The sequence below is a fragment of the Ascaphus truei genome, chromosome 14, assembly GCF_040206685.1.
Source record: "Ascaphus truei isolate aAscTru1 chromosome 14, aAscTru1.hap1, whole genome shotgun sequence".
In the NCBI taxonomy this organism is placed as follows: Eukaryota; Metazoa; Chordata; class Amphibia; order Anura; family Ascaphidae; genus Ascaphus; species Ascaphus truei.
The window spans coordinates 16041916-16054216 of record NC_134496.1 but is presented as its reverse complement, the minus strand read 5'-3'; the positions used below and the strand labels follow the sequence as shown (position 1 = coordinate 16054216).

General features: G+C 41.4%; 1 long non-coding RNA gene across 1 annotated transcript; it reads right to left on the bottom strand.

The window, feature by feature from the left end:
* Positions 1-2066: 2066 nt before the first annotated feature.
* Positions 2067-7836, bottom strand: LOC142465663 (uncharacterized). Its single transcript, XR_012787942.1, has 2 exons — positions 7566-7836; positions 2067-4371 (listed from the first exon to the last, which is right to left on the bottom strand). It is a non-coding gene; the product is annotated as an uncharacterized LOC142465663 (long non-coding RNA).
* Positions 7837-12301: the final 4465 nt, after the last annotated feature.

Below are 12301 nucleotides of genomic sequence, written 5' to 3'. Positions count from 1 at the left end.
TGACGAGTATCTACACATTGATAATGAACACGCTGCGCTGTATAATGATGCAGAGTATCTACACACTGATAATTAACACGCTGCGCTGTATAATGATGCAGAGTATCTACACACTGATAATGAACACGCTGCGCTGTATAATGATGCAGAGTATCTACACACTGATAATGAACACGCTGCGCTGTATAATGATGAAGAGTATCTACACACTGATAATGAACACGCTGCGCTGTATAATGATGCAGAGTATCTACACACTGATAATGATCACGCTGCGCTGTATAATGATGCAGAGTATCTACACACTGATAATGAACACGCCGCGCTGTATAATGATGCAGAGTATCTACACACTGATAATGAACACGCTGCACTGTATCATGTGACGAGTATCTACACACTGATAATGAACACGCTGCGCTGTATAATGATGCAGAGTATCTACACACTGATAATGAACACGCTGCGCTGTATAATGATGCAGAGTATCTATACACTGAGAATGAACACGCTGCGCTGTATCATGTGACGAGTATCTATACACTGATAATGAACACGCTGCACTGTATAATTATGCTGAGTATCTGTATACGCTGATAATGAACACGCTGTGCTGTATAATGATACTGAGTATCTCTATATGCTGATAATGAAGACGCTGTGCTGTATAATGATGCTGAGTATCTCTATACGCTGATAATGAAGACGCTGTGCTGTATAATGATGCTGAGTATCTCTATACGCTGATAATGAACACGCCGCGCTGTATAATGATGCAGAGTATCTATACACTGATAATGATCACGCTGCGCTGTATAATGATGCAGAGTACCTATACACTGCTAATGAACACACTGCACTGTATAATGATGTCGAGTAGCTCTATAAACTGATAATGAACACGCTGCACTGTACAATGATGCAGAGTATCTGTAGACCAATAATAAACACTATGCGCTGTACAATGATGCAGAGTATCAAAACACTGATAATGAACATGCTGCACTATATAATGATGCCGAGTATCGCTATATACTGATAATGAAACTGCCGCACTATACAATGATGCTGAGTATCTCTATACACTGATAATGAACATGCTGCTCTGTACAAGTCTGCCGAGTATCTCTATACACTGATAATAAACATGCTGTGCTGTATAATGGTGCCAAGTATCTCTATACACTGATAATGAACATGCCGCGCTGTACAACGATGCTGAGTATCTATACATTGATAATGAACACGCTGCACTGTATAATGATGCAGAGTATCTCTATACACTTTCAGCCTGTAGTGGTTAAGGTGAGCGTGAGAACATAAGATCACTGATATATTTGATTAACGACACAGTATCATTATGAAGGAAGAGCTGATAATGAGTCACACACACGAATGTTTGAAAGCCGCCGTTTTGTTTTCAGGATTTGGACCGGAGAGTCCTCCAGATAAACCGCGATATCTTTATCTCTGGGGAGTGAGCGGGTCCCACGATACTTGGGTACCACGTAGGTACCGGTGGGAAAGCTCCAACCCAAAGGAAACACAATGACCACTCACCAGTAAGTAGTCACAATGTCATCCTATGGGGCCATTGTATAAATAGCGCGTATAGAACAGCAGTTGCTAGACTGGAAATTATCTCGGGAACTGGGCGTCTAGCGCGGTTTAGCACTGGAAGACCCCCGGGTTCGAATCCTACATAGAAAAAAGGATAGGTGAAATTGGAGGGATTGGTGCCATAATATGCTGTAGCTCTGATGGCTGAGCCGTACTGGTACCCGAGCGTGTACAGGTCGTGGGTAGTAGGACTGACAAAGAAGCAGTTGTGGACCAAACAGCTGCATCACCACCATGATTTGGTGGGGATGGCAGATGGCCAGGCTTTAGCTCTGGAAAAGCCACATATATCCTTTGAAAAGGTTGAGTACAGGTCACCACTATAATAAGCTTGTCCAGCTCCCACTCAAGTGTCCACAAGTCCTCAATGACAGGGTAGCTGGAAGAAGAGGTCAAGATCTCAATTGCTGGTGAGAAAAAGCGTAAATAAGAAACACAGTCTGAGGTTATTTTGAAAACAGAATAACACGTGAATTTATTCAAGTCAAGTGCACAACGGAGACAGCTTCAAAACAAAAGCTCTCTAAACAATAAACATGGTATGCCATATATTTATTCCCTAAATCCTAAAAAGTGTCCTCCCTCAATGGGGGCTTGTGCGTCATTAATATTACCTCATTTTGTAATACATAACAATATTAAAGTCGATGTCATTTTGTAATACATAACAATATTGTATAACTACCTGTCAGCTAGAAACCATTCTGGGGTTAAATGGGATGTGCCTATTCTGCCACCTAGCAATATGTTGTGAGAATTGGTTCTACTGCAAGAATCTAAGCTTATCTCATGGGTTCTCATAACTTTTAGCCTGTCTACTCTTTTAATTTGAAGCTGATTGGATGAGGAAGAGTCAATAAATTTAGCTAGGAGCGAAAATATTCCCTTCTCTGCTTCACACATTTGTTTATACAGAAATGAAACACAGAAATTAGACTCACAAAGATAAGACAAGATGGCGGATTGAAATATTCACACAAAATGGCTTCATCCTAAATGCTGTTATGTTGTTATGCCAGACCCCCTAATATCTCAGCTTTGTCAGTCCCTCCTCTGATTCTTTAAAACATTGTTTTTTGAGAATTATTGGTATGATTTTAGTCCAGAAACACGTTGGGAGTCACAAGGGTGCTCCATCATCTCATAATTCTGCTTGAGGGTATAGGACAATGCACGAGGGTGCCTGCCAAATGTAGTCATAGTCTCGTATGGCGTTATAGCCAAATTCTTTTCCAGAGTTAGAACACTGTACTTGGCATCTTCTGTCTTCAAGGGACTGCTGTAGATTGGTTCAGCAAACAATGGCATCATGTCTGCAGAGGGGGTGGCACATTTGTGGATCATGCCTTTGACAAACGTAACACAAACATAGAAGACAACGAGTATCACAATCACACACATTACCTCATTCAAAAATTTCGCTCCTAGTGATCCTACCAATCCAGTCAGCCCCAAAGGGTCCCAGTCTGTGTCACCTTCCTTCCTAAGTCTTTCTTGAATTTCTTCTATCTTATCTAACTCATGTTGTACCTTGCCACTCTGATCTTGGATGAAAACACAACATTGTTCTTTAATTAGGGCACATACACCTCCTTTTGATGCTAAAATGTAATCTAAAGCCATTCTGTTTTGTAAGGCCATAAGCCTGATCTGAACCTGTTCTTGGTTTAATGATGAAATTAAAAACTACAAAATTAAGACCACATCCTTCCTGTAAATTGTTATCTGACTGAACATACATTTTTACACAGGTTTCATTAGTTGGTGGAGACACTTGACACATAAATTGATTCTTGTTCCTAGTGTGTGATACACCCTTTAAAGAGGTTCCCTTAAAAAATGGGAAAATACAGAAATTATACACATAATACTAAAAACCTTATTTTATGCAAGCAACCTTTCTTTGGATATGCTGTTGCTAGATAAAGGAAATTGCATCTATCTCTATCATCATATATTTTCAGAATCATCACAACATTCTATTACTGAGAATTGAGGGGGTTTGGTATCTGTGGAAGCGAAATGCATGATCCTCACCCCTGCACGCATTATATACATCATTCACTCAGAATATCAGAACAGACAATGTCTGCGATGGTCAACATGGCTGACTTATGATCCTTTCCTTGTGGCTGACACACCCCCTGGGTGACCCCCTCCTCTCGGTGGAGGTGCAACACACTTCTGGATCAAAGTTTAGCTGCACATGACACATACATAGAGAGTGATGAGTACTGCCAAAACACATACAAGAGCTTTCACAAGCCACGCTTCCAGGAAACCAATCCTCCCATCAAGGCTCAATTGTACATACACCTTAAATTTCTAACTTAAACACACTCTAAAGAATAAAAATATTGAGTCTCTGAAAAATGAAATGTTCTGATAGAAATCAGGATTTTATTGAGTCTCCGAAAAAATAGAATGTTTTGAGTCTTTGAAAAAATGAAATGTTCCTGATAAGATCAGGCCTCTGCCTGGTATCTTATTTTCCTCGTTGGTTAACGGTCAAAGTTTATGTCTCGTCAAAACGTTAACTTGATGTGGCTGTGCTTTAGGTGCCTTTGGTCTTTGGTGGAGCTGGAATGAGCTTTACTGTACTTTGGGTCCAGGGAAAGAACTCTTCCACTTTAATTGCTGTATTGGTGGTTAGTTTGGTCCTTTTCATCTGGGATGCAGAGCATGCTTGTTTAGGAACTACTTGACCTTTAACTCCGTCTCGTGTAGGTGCACTTTTATCATACCTTATGCCTAGAGAGACTCAAAAAATATATTAGTGGCATACAATACTTATTAATTGTTTTATTACCAATAGATGGTCCTTAATTTGTTCCTTTGAACTACTGATAGTCATAAGTCATCCCATAAGTGTCCCATAGGGAGATAATTTATACCTAGGAACAAATTCTTGTATCAATGTGTTTACTACTGTCTTAACATCCGCATATAGACAGAGGTATCTCCTATTAATGCTCCTCATATTTAAAACTAAGCAGCTAATGTGGACTTTACTGTACTACAATCTAAGTTCCTAAGGCTTTGGGCCTCAGCCATTGTCAAACCAATTGCTTCCATAATCAACTCTATCCTGTCTACAGGCCATATCCCTAAGACCTGGAAAACTACCAGAGCTGTCCCAATCTTCAAAAGTGGGGACAAAAACACTGTCTCAAACTACAGACCAATATCTCTTCTCCCAATACACACTTGCTCTCATTCATGCCTCACTGTCATCTCCTCCGATGCAAATGGTATCAACCTTTTCATAAAATACTAACTAACCTTAAAACTTGCCCCACAAATTAAACATCCCAATAGCCTGCACTCATGGCTATTATTTCACACACAGTCACTCCTACCACACCCATTGTGGCCAAGCACTGCCATCTACAGCACTTATTCCCTCACCTGCTATCTCTGAAAAATTCCCTTACACCTTAGATTGTAAGCTCTTAAGGGCAGGGATTTCCTCTCCTATTGTCTGATTTTGCTGCACGTATTATTCTATTATAATTCCCTCTACTGTATTCTTTATGAAGTGCTGAGTACATTTTTGACGCTGTATATAAATTCATACACTACTATCCAAAGTCATGGACAAAAATGTGTTCACTCCCAATTAAACAATTACTATACTAAGACAAATGCCCCTAGCCAATTCCAGTCAGGCCTCCACCCCAAACACTCCATTGTAACTATTCTGCTAAAAATGTGAAATGCCTTGCATATAATATATACCCTGCTCACTTATGTAACTGTATTTGCAACTAGGTATCATCTGTCCTTTAACTCTATACCTAGAACATATCCAAAAACGAGAGGTGACTCCTAATGCACCACTTCCTGGCAAAACATTCTACAAATATTTTAACAATAACTACTGCTTATAATAAAATAGAACACCTATGGAAAAAATAAATGGTTAAAAGTTATAAAATATATCACATATTCATATAATAGTCAAATGCTTTTGTATAGGAATTCACACTAAATTTCTTGTAATACAATCTCTTTGCACAGTGCCGTACACACTGACAGCGTTATTATTTTTTAAAGACACTCAGAGAAAAATTTCAGAGCTTGTTTATCTTGGGCAGTTTGCCAGCCCGGGCGTTTCGCCAAAAAAGACCTTGAGTGCAAAGCAGATAACAAAACAGTTTCGCCGTCTTCTAAATATTAATTACTGGATTGAAACTTCAGCTCAAAGTTAAAAATGGAGCTCTCTCCACAGCAATAAAACCGAAAAAATGTATGGCCTCTCAAAAATAAAAATATAGCCTCTCAAAAATAAAAAATATGACCTTTCAAAAATAAAAATATGGCCTCTCAAAAATAAAAATATGACCTTTCAAAAATAAAAATATGGCCTCTCAAAAAATAAAAAATGGGACAATTAACTAAACTGAGGTTAGATCAACTTATGAACACACCCTATATAATTTAAACAATACGTGCAAGCTTAAAATCTCTCCAACATATCCTAATCCTATAGAAATGCAATTGACATGTTTTTACTGGTTTACACATAATACAGAAACCACAATACAGACACACAAAGAACATAGACACAAACTTCTCTCCTACACAGCGAATCAGCTTCTCATATAAATAACCTGCTTTTATTCTCTTTCTAGTTGCCATTAGAACAGAAGGAAAAATAATATTTTCTGGTTCAAAAGACCTATTCGTGTGGCCAGTACGAACAAACCTTTTAAATTCCATTCTTTTTCTTCTACTCTCTCTCTTAGGGCTGCTCTGCAATTACTGGCAACATGTCCTACCTTTTTACACTTATAACACTTTCTGTCCCTTCCAAACACTTTCTGTCCCTTCCAAACAATATATACAGTCTCTAATTGTATCCCAATTTCTGCATATAAACCTGTCATAAAAATAACCCTCAATATCTACTTTCTTTTTCACTTGTTATTATATTAACTTCTTTCCTGGCAATGGTAAAAATTAATGCAGCGGGACCCTTCTGTCCCTCAACATAATTATTTTGACCCATATTAACGTAAGGTATCTTTCCTTGTGGGATTCAAAAACACACGAGACGGCGCTCCCTGAGCTTATCAATCCCACAGAAAAAGACCCCTCTTTCATTTAAACATCTGCGCAATTAGTTGATAATAGTACAAACAGTGCCATTCTCTGGCCAACAAAATATATTTATATTGTCTCTTTTCGGTCTCTGTATTCATTCTTTATTATTTTCGTCTGCAGACACACAATCCTGTGAGAATTTTTGGTTTCCCATTATTCCCCTGTTACAGAAATCAAATTTAATTGACCTGTACAATACTTCGGCTACAGCAATCAACTGTTAATTGACCTGTACAATTTAGCGTTACAATAATCAACGCAAGCTGATTACGTACAACTCTTTTGGCATGTTATTGTTCTGAATAGTGTAAATATGCAGATAAGGACCTGTCACAAGACTGCCCAATCACATTTTCTCACCATAACTATACCAAAGAAAAACTTGAATCACTTCAGCGGGTCCAACCCAGTCCTGATAAACCTTATACTTTTATAACATGGATACAGATAAGACTTTCTAACCAGATATCCATGAACTCACTTGGTATGTAAATGACAAAACAGAGCAAATGTACAATCAGGGACCCGTCCTGCTCAGACAACAAAAATATTTATCACAACCCAGGACGGTCTGAAAACAATCCCTTTAAGCACACAAACACTCACCTTCATCACCAAAACACCAAAACTTTTAACGGGACTCTTACCTTAGCTCCTAACAACTCTTAACAACTCTTACACTTTAAAATGAATACAGGAACAGAGAATAATAAATTCACGTGAAACTGCTAGGGATTCTTACTCGTCACATCAGATAAGACACCGTTCAAAAATCAGCTCCACGCACCACTCAAAACAATTTAATCAGGCTGTTTGTCTAAAAATGCAGGTAGCCTTACCTTGATTCATATGAGCGCTCAGGTTTGAGTGATGGAGGAGTGATTCATCCGGGTGCTCGATTCAGATGATATTGAGTCCCTACTTCGGAATGCGCCATCTGAGAAAAAGCGTAAATAAGAAACACAGTCTGAGGTTATTTTGAAACAGAATAACACGTGAATTTATTCAAGTCAAGTGCACAACGGAGACAGCTTCAAAACAAAAGCTCTCTAAACAATAAACATGGTATGCCATATATTTATACCCTAAATCCTAAAAAGTGTCCTCCCTCAATGGGGGCTTGTGCATCATTAATATTACCTCATTTTGTAATACATAACAATATTAAAGTCGATGTCATTTTGTAATACATAACAATATTGTATAACTACCTGTCAGCTAAAAATCATTCTGGGGTTAAATGGGATGTGCCTATTCTGTCACCTAGCAATATGTTGTGAGAATTGGTTCTACTGCAAGAATCTAAGCTTATCTCATGGGTTCTCATAACTTTTAGCCTGTTTACTCTTTTAATTTGAAGCTGATTGGATGAGGAAGAGTCAATAAATTTAGCTAGGAGCGAAAAAATTCCATTCTCTGCTTCACACATTTGTTTATACAGAAATGAAACACAGAAATTAGACTCACAAAGACAAGACAAGATGGCGGATTGAAATATTCACACAAAATGGCTTCATCCTAAATGCTGTTATGTTGTTATGCCAGACCCCCTAATATCTCATCTTTGTCACTGGGGACTCAGAGTAGCTGGTCGTTATCCCTTTCTCAGCTTTTGGATATGAACGCCTTCATCCCCAGTAACACACCGACAGCATGGAATGTTTACAAGTCCAGATTCTGGGGGTCCATGGATAACATGTTACAAATAGCGAACTTCAAGAGCGTCACACCACAATCATGGCCTGAGAACTCATGCGTTACGATGGCTACACAATCTTCTGAATGGGTAAACAGTAAGAAGATTGCTGCGACGTGGCAGAGTTGGTTTTGCAATCAAGAACACACTCAAACCAATTTGTTCCATATCGGCATGAACGTGCATCTCTTGACTGTCCGTCTCAAACTGGTGGGAAACCAATACACCACTGTCATCAGCACATATGTCCTGACTCGTGACACAGATGATGAACCAAAAATTGATTCAACGCCAACCTTGACAAAGTTATCTCTGTTGTTTTGGATGGGACTTGATTCTTCTTCTTGGTGACTTCAATGCCAGAGTTGGAAGAGACTCGAACCTCTGAAATGGAAGCATCTGAAAGAAAGCAGGTCAACTCTAACAGCATCCATCTCTTAGCCAAATGTGTGGAACATGGACGTACCATCACCAACTTCCTGTCCCTCCAGAAAATAAACACGACATGAAGGCAACACCCACGATCTAAGCATTGGCACTTGATCGACTATGGAATTGTTCACGCTCATGATCACAAAAATGTCACCAGAGCTATGCTAGGAGCTGAGGACTGCTGGATCGATCATCAATCTAAGCACTTGGTCATACCCATCAAATTGGTTTTCAAGCGACGGCTGCAGCAGAAGTGATGCCGACGGAAAATTCGTGTCGAAGGACTCAAGCGAGGCCTCTTCCACCAGTTCCCCAACAAAAAACTGGTTAATTCTAAACAGCAACAGTGGCAAGAGGTCAGCAGAGCGTGGGGTGCCTTCAGCAGATCCTGTGAAGAGACACTTAGATTCTCAACCAGGAAACACCAAGACTGGTTTCAGGACAATGACCGGGAGGTCCAAGGCAAGGGTCCAAAGGAGGACATGTGATATGAAGAATAGATGGTGGGAAGACAAGGCGAAGGAGATCCAACATCTCGCTAAAAACAACCACGCATTTTTTTTCAGTGCCACCAAAGCCATCTACAGTCCCAGCAATCAGAGATCAACCTCATTGAGACCTAAGGATGGGTGAGATCTGGTCAAGTGGAAGTGATCGACGCTCACTATAAAGAGCATTTCTCAATGAAGTCTCTGCTGTCAATAAGAGCGTTCTCAATTCCCTCCCACAACACCTGGTCGGAAACAAGTTCAGAATCCCTCCAACCCTTGACGAGGTAAGGAAAGCCATCAAGCAGATGAAGATCAGCATGGCATCTGGAGCTGGTGGAATCTATGCTGGAATCTGCAAGCGCGGGCAGAGGAGCTCGCGTCACAGATCGACGCTCTCATCTTGAAGATCTGGAATGACAAGTAAATCACAGGTGACCTCAGGGATGCCACGATCGTGACAATCTTCAAGAAAAGTCTCAGACTGTATCGCAGGACAGATAATTGTGAAAACCCTTCCACTTGCTGAAGAGCCGTCAATGTTGGTTTAGATTAGAACATCGAGAGGCACAACTGACACGCTCTTCACTGGTTGCCAGCTGCAGGAAAAAGGAGACGGAGCAGCTCAGTGAGTAAAGACACTGACTCTGGCACTGAGTTTGCTGCAGGGGAAGCTGGTTCACTTCCCAGTGTCAGCTCCTTGTGACCTTGGGCAAGTCACTTTACCTCCCTGTGCTTCAGGCACCAAAAACATAGATTGTAAACTCCACTGGGCAGGGACTGTGCCTGCAAAATGTCTCTGTAAAGTGCTACTTAAAACTAGCAGCGCTATACAAGAACAAACAAACAAAACAAAATAATGTCCAGGGCAACAGAAACCACTCTACGTGGCCTTCTTTGGCCTTTACGAATGTCTTGGACCACGGAGCACTGTGAAGAATCCTGTATTTTATTTACTTGGCTTACAACACACAGAAAAACATTTTCATCAACACTTAAGTGCTGTTTGTCAATATGTCACGCCCGACGAGTCTGGATTCGTCACGTTTCGGAGGTGGAGTTGAACATTTTATTGGACTATCAACAAAGGAACAACGTGGGACAAAATGAAACCAGGAGAGTGCGGGGAAAACAGGAAACAGACAGGGTGAAGAGCAGCAGGTCAGTATTATCAGTATGAACTCAACGCAGTTCCGAGAGTCAGACACCAAAAGGCGTAGCGCCACGGCAGAACCGCTGCGGAACCTCCATTTTGGTGTATGGTGGTCTCCCGTTCTTGGAGGGATTTTAACCGTTCCATTCTTGGAATAAAATATATCATGTCCTGCCAGAGTTTGAAAGGAGGATTTATCTCGTGATTCCAGTTGCCCGCTGATCAGGCGCGATGACCGGCATCGCAGCTTTATGACTAACGTCTTGTAGGTATTGAGCTTACTCTCGCATTGCCGCCATCTTGTGGCGAGAACGATGCTGACATGTTGGGACTCAATGGCTTGTCGCCCGTATATGAAAGTTCTTAACATTGTCGCCATCTTGTGCTGAGAATGAGGCTGACATCTTGGAACGCAATAGCTTGTAGGTAAAGAGTAGGGGATTTCAACCTTTTTTTTGGTTAAGGAACCCTATAATTATATTGAGAGATTCTGTAGAACCCCAACCCTCTCTAATAGCGCGTCTGAGATCAGATGCAGTGTAAGGAACCCCAACCCTCTCTAATAGCGCGTCTGAGATCAGATGCAGTGTAAGGAACCCCAACCCTCTCTAATAGCGCGTCTGAGATCAGATGCAGTGTAAGGAACCCCAACCCTCTCTAATAGCGCGTCTGAGATCAGATGCAGTGTAAGGAACCCCAACCCTCTCTAATAGCGCGTCTGAGATCAGATGCAGTGTAAGGAACCCCAACCCTCTCTAATAGCACGTCTGAGATCAGATGCAGTGTAAGGAACCCCAACCCTCTCTAATAGCGCGTCTGAGATCAGATGCAGTGTAAGGAACCCCAACCCTCTCTAATAGCACGTCTGAGATCAGATGCATTGTAAGGAACCCTGACCCTCTCTAATAGCGTGTCTGAGATCAGATGCATTGTAAGGAACCCCAACCCTCTCTAATAGCGCGTGTGAGATTGGATGCATTGTAAATTCTTCTGTATTTGATATACTTTTCAAATGACCTGAAATTTGCAGGGAACCCTTTAGGGACGCCCGGGGAACCCAAGGATGCCTAGGAACCCCGGCTGAGAAACACTTGTATAGTGCTTATTCACATTGTTACAATCTGGGGGTGAGAAAGTGATTTATACCCCCTACGCAAAGGCTTGTAGGTATAGAGATTTCACAATGCCCAGCCAAACTTACTAAAACCCAACATCTCATCATTTTTAACCGTTCCTTATTACTTCTATCATGTTGCAAAAAAGCCTGAAAATCCCATCAATTTTTAATATTTTATTTCAATTGGGATTTTAGTTACATATTTTGGACAAAGTATGATTAACTTGCCCATCACACCAACCCGAAACCAGGCAAGTCCTAACGTCTAATTTACATATTCTTACCATGTCCTCAGAGCCAAATTCCTTCTGCTTCTCGCTCTCATTTTCATGGAGGACGGCTCTGACATGAAACAGCATACCCAAGGCAACGAGGCATTCCCAGAGCCCCCAGAGCCCCCAGAACACACACCATCACCACTTCCAGGCTGCTCGTGCGCATGCGCGATCGGCACTTCCCGGCTGTTCATGTGCGATCTGCATTTCCTGGCTGCCCGTGCGCGATCGACACTTCCCGGCTGCTCATGCACATGCGCGATCGGCACTTCCCGGCTGCTCGTGCGCATGCGCGATCGGCACTTCCCGGCTGCTCATGCGCATGCGTGATCGGCACTTCCCGGCTGCTCGTGCGCATGCGCGATCGGCAGTTCCCGGCTGCTCGTGTGCGATTGGCACTTCCTGGCTGCTCGT